Here is a 13,008-nt window from a genome sequence, read left to right as displayed (position 1 = left end):
AAGAAATGGACAAATTCTTGGAAAGGTACAACTTTCCAAGACTTAACCAGGAAGAATTAGAAAATATAAACATAACAATCCCAGATAATGAAATTGAAATTGTAATTAAAAATCTTCCAACAAACAAAAGTCCAGGACCAGATGGCTTCACAGGTAGTCAAACATCAAACATTTGGTGGTCTTCTCTATCAAACATACAAAGAAGAACTAACACCTATCCTTCTCAAACTCTTCCAAAAAATTGTAGAGGGAGAAAAACTCCCAAACTCAATCTACGAGGCCACCATCACCCTGATACCAAAACTATACAATAGGTCCTTATTAGTTACCTGTTTTATATATAGTAGTTTGTATATGTCAATCCCAATCTCCCAAAGGAATTTTTTTAAAAAAATTGTCTTTAGGCTTCAAATGTCTTTTACTGTTTAAAATAAAATATTATATTTAATATGTTAAAAACTCAATGAAGATAAGCTCTTTAGCCAATTTATTTTTTATTAACTTTCTTGATCTGTTATGTTTTCTGCTGGTTAAGAAAACAAAGCTTCTCTGGTAGCCCTCAATTTTTTGATATAATTGCTATAAAGGTAAGTACCAGAATGATTACCTATGGCATACCCATCACTCTGCTTGAACCAGATATGGAAGTTTGTCATTGTATTCTGTAATGGAAACTAAGTGTTCAGTATTAAACCTCAAAAGGGTTTATTAGGGCTTCCCAGGTGGCGCAGGGGTTGAGAGTCTGCCTGCCCATGCAGGGGACACGGATTCGTGCCCCGGTCCGGGAAGATCCCACATGCCGCAGAGTGGCTAGGCCCGTGAGCCATGGCCGCTGAGCCTGCACATCTGGAGCCTGTGCTCCACAACGGGAGAGGCCACAACAGTGAAAAGCCGTGTACCGCAAAAAAAAAAAAAAAAAAAAAAAAAAAAAAAGTGTTTATTAAAAGGATAGGTGATATGACAAGTATAATCCTCAAAAGGGGTATTTATAAAGTAGGTGACCTCGGGCTTCCGTGTTGGCACAGTGGTTGAGAGTCCGCCTGCCGATGCAGGGGACATGGGTTTGTGCCCCGGTCTGGGAGGATCCCATGTGCCGCGGAGCTGCTGTGCCAGTGGGCCGTGGCTGCTGGGCCTGCGTGTCCGGAGCCTGTTGCTCCACAACGGGAGAGGCCGCGGCGGTGGGCAGGCCCATGTACCGCAAATAAATAAATAAATAAATAAATAAATAAATAAATAAATAAATAAATAAATAAAGTAGGTGACCTCACACCAAGGTACTTCATTTCTCAGGTCTTTCTGAGCTACTTTCTTCACAGCTTACTGCCAGCCTCCTGCATTCCCGTGTCTGGAGGCGTGGACTGTTTGGGATGCGTGTGGGCTCCAGGCTCATCACAACAGAAGCTGATAGACACTGACTGGCTGAGCACCTGCCTGAGAGCTGGGGCAGCCCAGATAGATTGTCCTGAAGGGTGGATGCTGTCAGTTTGCCAGGGTTTCCCTGAAGCACTTCCAAGACGCTTCTAGTGTGTGTAAAGATGACCTTCGTCCATCAAGAAAATTTTAGAGTGAAATTCCCCCATTAATTCCTTCAATTTATCTCGCAATGTAAGAATGGGATGGTGCTGAGTCAATGTTCACCAGCTACAGTCTCCCAGTTGTATCACAAAAGCCTCCGGCACTTTGTCTTGTCCACAACAGCTCTTCAATAAATGACTGCTGCCATCCTTATTGTTATGGGAGGAGGAGACACACTGTCGGATGTTTTCACTGGTTCCAGGGAATTGGGTGGGTACCGACTCACAAAAAGTGGGTGGAATGGGGGAAAAAGGGTAATCTATTTTGGCTTCAATAAATTCCTATTTGTATGCTAGACCTAGGTTTATTTTTGTGGTCTCCATCTTTCTTCTTTCCAGACAATCCCTTTGCCCCCCACCCCTACATCCATTCCGTAACACACACACACACACACACACACACACACACTCACACACACATACACACATATACACACCTACCACCACAACCAACAACCACCTACCTGGCTAAACTCCATCAGCTTCTACCTCATGTATCCCCCTTAACTATCATTGCAGCCAGAACATGTCCCTTGGACCCAAAGTTGCACATATCCCCAAGGGTTGCACAACCTCACCCTTGCACACTCTGTCTGGTAATCCCACTGACCCATGCACACCAGAATGACACAGAGCAAGTTTAGATCAATGTACTAGATCTTCAACCAGATATACACAATTTTGTTGAAAACAGAAACCCTTTCTTTAGTATCAGTAGACACATAACTAGGGAATTGTTTTCTCAGGAGTGTGAACCTCTGACCTATTTAGGCAGGAGGTAAGTAAACAGATGATGAAAGAAAAGTCTGCGTGCCTCTCCAGGCCTGGGGGATAGCCCCAGAGCTAGAAGCTTCTTTGAGGAGCAGAAGATCTGTGTGTGCAGGAGGTGGGGGAGGGGAAGTGGGAACGTTGGAGGTGGGGGCTTTCTCTACTGTACTTAGTGCTAGAGTCCCGGCATTGGCTTTGACTTTGTCCTGGAGCTTTGGGTCCAATTCATCCTAGCTTCCATCAGCTGTGGATCAATTTCTAAATTGTTCTGGGAAAGTCACATAATGAAAACTTGTCAGTGAAGAAAAATGAGTAGCGTCCGTGGTAGCCTGACTCATGACCAGTTTAATGTTCACTGGGTCTCCCTTAGTGGAATATTATATACGCCACCTTCCTAATGTGCATGGTGGTGTGAATTAGCTTTTTGAAACTGCAGGAGAGCCTATAATTTAGGGACTCAGGGCCATAACCACAGCAAAGGAAAGGATTAAGGTCAAAAGTAGAATCGTTAAAAAATACCATTTTTACCTAGTGTGAAGCTTTTGCCAAAAGAAAGAGCAGGCAGTATGCTCTTCATGCCTCCTTAGGGAATGTTAAATTCAGAAGTACGGTTTTGGATTTGTCGATATGTTACATAAAACCCAACATTTTACGGCTGTAATTAAATCACTTTAAAACCTCAATCTAAAACACAATAACACTTTCTTCAAATAACGTTGTTCTGTGCAAAGGATATGAACACTTCAAGGACAGATATTTGGAAGTTCTGAGTTTGAGATCATTGGTAAGCTCTGCTGGTAGATAGGTAAATTTTTTAAAGGTGCAATTCCATTGTATGCAAATGAAGTTATTTCTAACTCCTAAATAGGTGACTAGAAAATGTTGAAGGAGTTTATATGAACTAGGTGGCGATGTGTTCCTTGCATCTGCTCTCGTGATTACTAAAACATTATGAAAATCAAATCAGTTGTTTGCATGTTTCCCTGATGGCAGAAACAGAAGGCAGGGCTGGAAGATCCAAGGGCCTTCTTGCGTAAGAAACAGCCATAAATCTAGGGTCTCCTACTGAAGGAGAAGAATTATTAAAAGGTTATAAATTTGATCTTAAGCTAAATAGAAAAATATATAAGATGCTCTAGGTAATGTTAGACATTGATGCCTTGGATTTCCTGATTTTTTTGGACATGGTTATGCCTAATGAATACGTCATATTAAATTCACTGTTTACTGAAATTCTTATTTAGGAATTAAGCCACACTATGAATTACAGTAGCCTACTGACTGGCTATCCAGAATTCCCTCTTGCTCCTGTACAGCAAGAAAGCATTTTCTTCCACATAGAACTAAATCAGATCATACCTTTCTACTGCTCAACACCATCCAGCTTCCTTACCTTGGCTTTGTAGCACCTGATCTGGCCCCTGCCATCATCGCCAAGCTAATCTCCCATCCCCCCCCTCCTCGATCCCTGGGCTTCAGCCATCCTTGCCCTTGACTTGTCCCTAACAGATGGCAAGCTGTTCTGCATTTGCTTTTCCTCTGCCTCAAATGCTATTCTTCAAGCACTTTCTCATGCCTTCTTTTACTTCATCTAAGTCCTGGCCCGGTTGTTATTTTCTCAGAGACGTTTTACTTGACCTCCTGTAGAAAGAGCCACACTACACCCCGCTTCACTCTCTAACAGTTTATCTGCGTTTTCTTTCTTTATAGCGCTTATCAGTGCTAGACATTAAATAATAAATGTATGTGCCATTCAATATTGTCTTTATCTCCATTAGAATGTCAAGGTCTGGGAGGAGGAATGTCGAGGTCTTTTTTTTTTACTCACTGGTATGTTTTCATTACCTAGAATGGTAGTGGATCAATAGATATTTCTTGAAATCGAGAAATGTCCATAAAGGGTGGAGGAAGGAGAACTCTGAAAGAAAGAGGTACAGTACATGCAGAAATAGTCATAAGAAAAATCTCTTAAACGTAGGGCCTCTGAAATTAACCAGATCATAATAATCATTTTAAATGCTGAAAACATGCACACACACCCACACACACTCCCTCACACACAGATTCTTTGGACTCATCTCAGACTTAGTAATTAGGAACTTCGGAGGAAAGCCCCTGTCTTACTTTGCTCACACTGCCATAGCAAAACGCCACAGGCTGGGTATCTTAAACAACAGACATCTACTTACTCATGTTCTGGGGGCTAGAAGTCCCTGATGAAGATGCCTGCACATTCAGTTTCTGGTGAAGGCATTCTTCCTGGCATGCAGAAGGCTGCCTCTTAGCTGTGTCCTCACATGACCTCTTCTTTCGCCTGTGGAGAAAGAGAGATCACTGGTGTCTCTTCCTCTTCTTACATGGACAGCAGTCCTACCCTATTATGGCCCCACTCTTATGTCCTCATTTAACTTTAATTACCTCCCTAAAGACCCCATCTCCAAATACGATCACATTGTGGATTAGAGCTTCAACGTATGAATTTTGAGGGGACAATGTTCAGTCCATAACACCCCCAGGAACTATATTTTTAACAACACCCAAAGTTCCTATATAATTCTGAAGGCCAGGAAAGTCAGGGAAGCAGTACTTAAGAATGAAAATGACTCTCTGGCTGTATAAAGGACCCTGCCATTCTTGGTGGTTGAATCTGTCTAATAATATGGGGACAAATCCTTAAGCAAGGATTTTGATAGTAAGCTAAGATTTTGAGCATGTTGAAAGAGAAGCTACAAGATATGGAGGAAAGTAACCAAATCCTAAGCAAGCATTTTTTAAAAATTTAAAAGTTTCTGTGGAGAATCACATTTGCTCTTTAGTCTGATGGAAACTGAACTTATTGGACAGCAGGGGCAAACAGTGGGTGAAGAGGAATGGTATTAATGCTTTCTTCCATTTTTGTCTTCAAACATGTCCTGTCAAATCTCCCTTTGCTGATCTCTATGGCAGAGCTCAGAGCTTGCTAGTAAAGTCCAGGTATTAAGGAAGCTGGTCAAGTCTAGGCCAGCTTCAAACTTGAATTGCAAATTCAATTTGGGACCTACCTTTTCATGGCCTCTGGATTTGGAGTGGGAAGGGGTTATAGTTGCCCTTCCCCTGCTTCTTGCTCTTATTTTTTAGCTCCTCAGGGTTAGAAAGAGTGGTGGAAAAGATTAAAAAGACAAAAGTATGTTGTGGTCTTCCTGTGGCTATCAATGCCCCTCTGGGTGGCAATAACCTATGCACCTGCTGTCTGTTTTGGGGGAACATAAGTGAATTCTGTAAGAGACCCCTTGGGCGACATCTGTATTTCGAAGTTCTCTGCTGGAGAGATGTTCTGTTTTGATCTCTTTTGAAATCCTCTCAGCTTCCTCACTGTTTTTAGGATTCTTTTGCCCATCTTTCACAGCATCACAATGATTGATGGAAAACTCATGCAAAACTTAGGGCAAATGTTGGGAATGCAGGATGTTTCACTTACGAATTTTCTCTCTCTCTGTCTCTCATTTCCTTTTCTACCTGCTCAAATAGACAAAAATGTAAACCAGCAAATGTGCTGCTCAAATTGAAGTCCCAACAGGAAATGAGATGCCAGCCTCCATGAGTTGCAAATATTCCTCATCACCTAAGTAGCCCTCCTGAGGGCTACCACTCTTGTTTTCATCTAGGGAAAATTCTCAGGACACCCCTCTGGGCCAACCACTCATAAAACAGTCTTGGAATTCATTCTCTCCCCTGCTTTATTTAATTACGTGGTTGTGGGAAGGGAGGAGGACCATGGTAGAGATGATTGGTCACATCTTCATAGGTCCATAGGCCTGGGATAGGCTTATGGAGGTAGGAAGAGTGTAATTTTTACCTTAAACCTTTAGCTGCAATTCGAAATAATGGAGGAAGTTCCATTCATATCCATTTTTGAAAACTCTAATGAGATGAATGGTTCCAAGTTTCTGCCAAAGCAAATTGTACATAATGGGTCCTGTGTCACTACATACTTCTGAAAGCTTATGATGGACCTTCTAATGACAGATTGTGTTTCTCCTTCACAGAGTAAAGAAATCCCTTTAGTAGACTGAATTTTTAAATTCATAATTACTCCTGCAAGATTTTTCAGTTTTTTCCCCTTATTTATCCCTCCCTGTGAAATTTTTATACCACAGAAATACTGTATAACTTTTTATATAATATCTAAGATTTTGTCCACCCCTTCCTCCTAAACTGATTTTCATCCTCTTGTGGGTAATATTGGACCTATTGGGAAGACATGACATAAAGTAGGAACTTTGAAACAGCAGGTTTCAGAGTATTCTTAAATATAATATTGCTTTGTAAAGTTCAAATACCATAAATTTTATTCAACATCATTGTTAAAATAATTGAAATAAGTACTCCAGGTCTGTTCTGTAATATTCTTAAAAATTGCACAACAGAGTTCACAGCTTGGAAAAAAAAATCAGAAAACTGGATCCCTTAACACAGACATTACCTGGGTGAGCTCTCTAATAGATTTTCCCCCTCAACTTCTAATTTTAGCACTCTCAAAAAATTTCCAATAACTGTAAGTTCTTACCTTCAGCAGATGGCCTCTTTATATACATTGGACTTCATTCAATTTTAACCTTTGAGGATGACGCCAGCTCTGTGTTTCTTTTGATATTTAAACATTACCCTTTGTCAAAGACTAGTTTTCACTTCAGTCTGGAGTCTGTTATGTCAGAGTGGGACATAATGTGTGATTTTCTGCTTTCACCTTAACCGTAAATGCTAACTTCAAATTTCAATTAGAAGTAATAGTCTATAAACCACCACATAAAAATGTACAATGTTCATTCCCAATACTTAGTTTTATTCTTTCTCATTAGAGAGCCATATTGAACAATGGGGCTTTGCTTGCACATGTTAATGAAAGTGCCATGCCTGAAAAAAGCCATAAAATGGGAGCCCAAAACAAAAGACTTGAGAAATTTATATAAAGACTTTGGTTTTTATTGTAATCCCCCTGAAATAATGCTACACACAGTACATTTTAGATCTGTGTCATGACTATGGAGAGGAAAATTGGGAAATAATAAACCATTTCTTTATCCACACTCTCTCTTTAGTTCCCTGCACCCTGGTAGCTCCCAACCTCATCAGCTAAGAATTCAATTGTAACAATAATTACAATATTAGGAATTAGAATTTGGACTTTTATAGAGTAGTTATATTTTCTATAAAAAGAATTCCACAGGGATGAAATACAAAAAGCTGAATAAAAGAAAATAATAGAAAATTAAGAGTGAGGGGAAAAATGCCAGATAGTAATCTTCACATTTTATAATGGATTACATTTAACTACAAAGAACAGAAAAGTCTAATAGCTTAAGTAAAGGAAAATCCTGGAGATGCAGCATGGTATGATGCATGGCTCAATAATGTCCTCAAGGACTCAGGTTCCTTCCAGCTCTCTGTTCAGCCATTTGCCCTCAGAGGCTATTTTCCTCATGGTTATAAAATGGCTGCTTCATTTCCAGGCATCCCATCCAGATCTATGGAAGTGAGATATGGTCAGATTTTTTATTGTATTTTTTTTAAAATCAGTTCGGAAAACTTTTTCTAGAAGACCCTAGCCAGCTTCTCTTTATCTCTCTCTGGCTAAATTGGTATGCATGCCTGGAACAGTGATTAGCCAAAGGAAGTAGGACCACCATGAGTGTGTTAGAAAATGTCCCTGGGGGCTGTCAATGGAACCAACTTCCTAATGAAACCAAAGGTTGAGCAGAGGAGGATGGAAAACTAAATAACTTTAGGGAGCTGCCAGTGTAAAAGAGGCAGGTGGGGTAGGGAATAGCATTTGGATTTGAGGTCACTAGTGTCTGTTCCATATTTCTCACTATATTTAACAGAAATAAATTCCATTTTTCTTTTGAAAGATTTTGAGCTATAAAGAGTTCAATTTCTGGAGCTATTTTGTCCATTTTTATTGAAAACTATAAAGGTACAGTCTCAATTCACTTGCTAGTGAAGTTCAATGCCTACTGTCAGTATCTTAGTAGAGGTTGAAGAAGTAATTTCAATTTAGTTCTTCTAGCCAAATCCAGTTATTTTGTTCCAGACCTCAAGCAAACCTCCTTGACCTCCATAACATTTTCACCGCTGATCTCTCCCCCAGCCATTTCCTTCAATGTTCTTGAAATTCTTCCTTCTCTTAGAGTTTGTGACCATTCTTTTCCATTCTCCCTTTTTTCTCTCTTTGGTTCCACTTCACCAATCTATGATCATCTCTTCCTGATAGCCTTTAGATCAGGTCCTTCTGTCTCTGTTTTTACTCCTTTGGAAATTGAATCTACTTTCAGGATGTGAATGCTCACCTCTATATAGCATAGCTCAGAAATAGCTACTCCCATATTTTATATTTCCTTAGGGAAATTCTCTTAATTTCAACATAGCCAAAAACTTATCACCAACTCTTTCTCCCCACACTAGTTGGCTCTCTGAACTTAATAGCGTCATCGTTGTGGCAGAACTCAGACTCAAAACTTTGAATCACAATTAACTAGTTTTTATATTAGCTTTTGAATTATTGAGCAAGTCCTTCTGTTTTAATGTTTTCTACTGAGAGGTCACTCACATAGGTCTCTTAAATGAGATTGTGCATGTAAAATACTTAATAGCAATGCCAGCCACAAAGTGAGAAATCAATACAAATTTTTTCCTATTGTTGTTGTTACAATTATACAGAATATCACAGTTGGATTACTGGAAAATTCTTCTAAGTGTTCTTATTCACACTTCACATCTCCTTCTACCAACACTTGCATCATATTACCTTACTTATGATTTTTGATTCTCTAATTCCTGTCTGATTTTGCACTAACATCAACAAGGCTCTACATAATCTTATATCCCAAGGTTTTCCCATTGACTTCTCAGTGCAAATCTTTCCTTCCATAGCATCAATCAACTTTTCATTTCTTCCTTTCTTGCTCATCATGCCTCACTAACTCTATATTCAAAGTTTGGTGTAAATGGAAAGTGTTTAATCCAACTCTGTCAGTATAGTGATGTGAAAACTAATCATCACAGATTTGTCCAGGGTCAAGTGATCACTGAATCTGGGCTCAAACCCAGATGCTTTGTGTCCTTATTCAAAGCTCTTTGTAATCCAACAAATTTATTAATTCAGCACAACAGTGCCGCTGACTCATATTAAATTCATGATCAACTAAACCTTCTGTTTACTTTTTCCATAAATGAGTGTAAATTCATTCTTACTGATGTACTTAAACTTTTGATTCAAAATAGGGAATATTAACTTAGACTCAATAAAGTTTTTTAGTTCTTTACAGCTCAGTGTTTTGGTTAACCAAGATCACATCCTTATCACCATTCTTTATATTTTACTGCTCTTTGAACCAGAATGCTATGGTAGACAAGAGTCCTAGGCACTGAGTAAGATTCATTAACAGCCTGTCACCCGGATGTCCCTCCCAGAGCACAGGTTAAGGTGCCCCACCTTTGTTAGCCATAAATGATATAATTTTGTCTTGCTTATGTTTAAACTAAACCAGTGAATCTGGCCTCAGGTAACTTAGTGTAATTTTTATCTGACCCCAGGGTCAGAATTGTGTATATTGTGGCATATAGTCACATAAGCAGTCCCAAAGACATTTTTACAATGATCCTATTTTATAAACTGGGGGGAGAGAAGAGGGGGTGAGAAACAATAAAAACTAAAAACTTAATCTGCAAGCTAAGACTTGCTTATCCATAGCTTCATATTCATAATGGATGCGTCAATAGCTTTGGCCTTTGGCTTCCCGAAATGATACAAAGACTAACAGTTAGGTCCCTGTTATCTGAATCTGTATGTTCCTATCAAACTTGTCATTTACATCATTGTCTTCCCATTCAAAAAAGGGTAGTGGTCAGTTTGGCTCTCAGAGCCGGAGAAAAAGAGAGAAGGGGACATGAGGTAATGGAACTGGCAGGAAGAGCATGCATGATTTTTCTTTTAAAAAGTTTTATGTTGTAGAACATCTGGATGAAATCAGAACCTATACATGACCTTATATCAGATCCTAATACCTTCAAACAAGACACAGGAAATATAAGCTATCCAGAATGTAGTCAATATACAATAAAGTCTGTCCAAGAGAAAATAAAAGTAGAAACAAGAGCAGGAAGACATAAATGAAACAATATCTTTATTTTCAGTTCCCTTTGTCAATGTCTACACCGCAAAATTCTTTCTCAGCAGTCTCTCATAGTCATGCATAGATGCTAATGTTGAGTACATGCATGGGGATAAGAGTCATAGTGGCCTTGGTGGACCATCAAGAGATGAACAGGCCAGCTGTGACCAGCAGTATGGATACACTTGCCCTAGAATGATGCCAAGTGCAAAACTGGTTTACAGAAGAAAACTTGGTTATTTTTAAACTACGAAGAGAATACAAATTAGCCATTAACTCGCATCTCTGATTTCATAGTACTGTTCTGCTGGTGTACTCAGTAACATATGGACAAGATTTTGATATCCTTGTTTAAGCACTCATACATATACTTGGCTTCATTCTTCCTTAATTTGTTTAGGAATATTTGGCTATTAATGAAAAAGAACTGTCTTTTTTTTAACTTTTTAAAAAACATCTTTATTGCAATATAATAGCTTTACAATATTGTGTTAGTTTCTGCTGTATAGCACAGTGAATCAGCTATATGTATATATATATACTCACATGCCCTCCCTCTTGCGTATCCCTCTCACCCTCCCTATCCTACCCCTCTAGGGGGGTCACAAACCACCGACCTGATCTCCCTGTGTTATGCGGCTGCTTCCCACTAGCTAGCTATTTTACATTTGGTAGTACATATACGTCCATGCCACTCTCTCACTTCGTCCCAGCTTACACTACCTCTTCCCGGTGTCATCAAGTCCATTCTCTACATCTGTGTCTTTATTCCTGTCCTGCCCTAGGTTCATCAGAACCATTATTATTATTATTTTAAGATTCTATATATATGTGTTAGCATATGGTATTTGTTTTTCACTTTCTGACTTACTTCACTCTGTATGACAGACTTTAGGTACATCCACCTCATTACAAATAACTCAATTTCATTTCTTTTTATGGCTGAGTAGTATTCCATCATATATATGTGCCACATTTTCTTTATTCATTTGTCTGTCGATGGACACTTAGGTTGCTTCCATGTCCTGGCTATTGAAAATAGTTCTGCAAGAAACATCGTGATACATGACTCTCCTTGAATTATGGTTTTCTCACGGTATATGCCCAGTAGAGGTATTACTGAGTCATATGATAGTTCTATTTTTAGTTTTTTAAGGAACCTCCGTACTGTCCTCCATAGTGGCTATACCAATTTACATTCCCACCAACAGTGCAAGAGGGTTCCCTTTTCTCTACACCCTCTCCAGCATTTATTGTTTGTAGACTTTTTGGTGATGGCCATTCTAACTGGAGTGAGGTGATACCTCATTGTAGTTTTCATTTGCTTTTCTCTAATGATTAGTGATGTTGAGCATCTTTTTATGTGTTTGCTGGCAATCTGTATATCTTCTTTGGAGAAATGTCTATTTAGGTGTTCTGCCCATTTTTGGATTGGGTTGTTTGTTTCTTTGATATTGAGCTGCATAAGCTTCTTGTATATTTCAGAGATTCTTTGTCAGTTGCTTTGTTTACAAATATTTTCTCCCATTCTCAGGGTTGTCTTTTTGTCTTGTTTATGGTTTCCTTTGCTGTGCAAAAGCCTTTAGGTTTCAATAGGTCTCATTTGTTTATTTTTTCTTTTCATTTCCATTTCTCTAGGAGGAGGGTCAAAGATCTTGCTGTGATTTATGTCAAAGACTGTTCTTCCTATGTTTTCCTGTAAGAGTTTTACAGTATCTGGCCTTACATTTAGGTCTTTAATCCATTTTGAGTATATTTTTGTATATGGTGTTAGGAAGTGTTTGAATATCATTCTTTTAAATGCAGCTGTCAAATTTTCCCAGCACCACTTATTGAAGAGGCTGTCTTTTCTCCATTGTATATACTTGCATTCTGTATCAAACATAAGTTGACCATATGTGCATGGGTTTATCTCTAGGCTTTCTACTCTGTTCCATTGATCTATATTTCTGTTTTTGTGCGAGTACCATACTGTCTTGATTACTGTAGCTTTGTAGTATAGTCTGAAGTCAGGGAGTCTGACTCCTCCAGGTCTATTTTTCTTTCTCAAGGTTGCTTTGGCTAGTCGGGGTCTTTTGTGTTCCCATACAAATTGTACAATTTTTTGTCGTAGTTCTGTGAAAAATGCCATTGGTAGTTTGATAGGGATTGCACTGAATCTGTAGATTGCTTTCAGTAATATACTCATTTTCACAATGTTGATTCTTCCAATCCAAGAACATGGTATATCTCTCCATCTATTTGTATCAGCTTTAATTTCTTTCAGAAGTGTCTTATAGTTTTCTGCATACAGGTCTTTTGTCTCCCTAGGTAGGTTTATTCCTAGGTATTTTATTCTTTTTGTTGCAATGGTAAATGGGAGTGTTTCCTTAATTTCTCTTTCACATTCTTCATCATTAGTGTATAGGAATATAAGTGATTTCTTGCATTAATTTTGTATCCTGCTACTTTACCATATTCATTGATTAGCTCTAGTAGTTTTCTGGTAGCATCTTTAAGATTCTCTATGTATAGTA

Source organism: Grampus griseus, assembly GCF_964374135.1.
Source record: "Grampus griseus genome assembly, chromosome: 7".
NCBI classification, from domain to species: domain Eukaryota; kingdom Metazoa; phylum Chordata; class Mammalia; order Artiodactyla; family Delphinidae; genus Grampus; species Grampus griseus.
Note: the sequence above shows the minus strand (reverse complement) of the source record.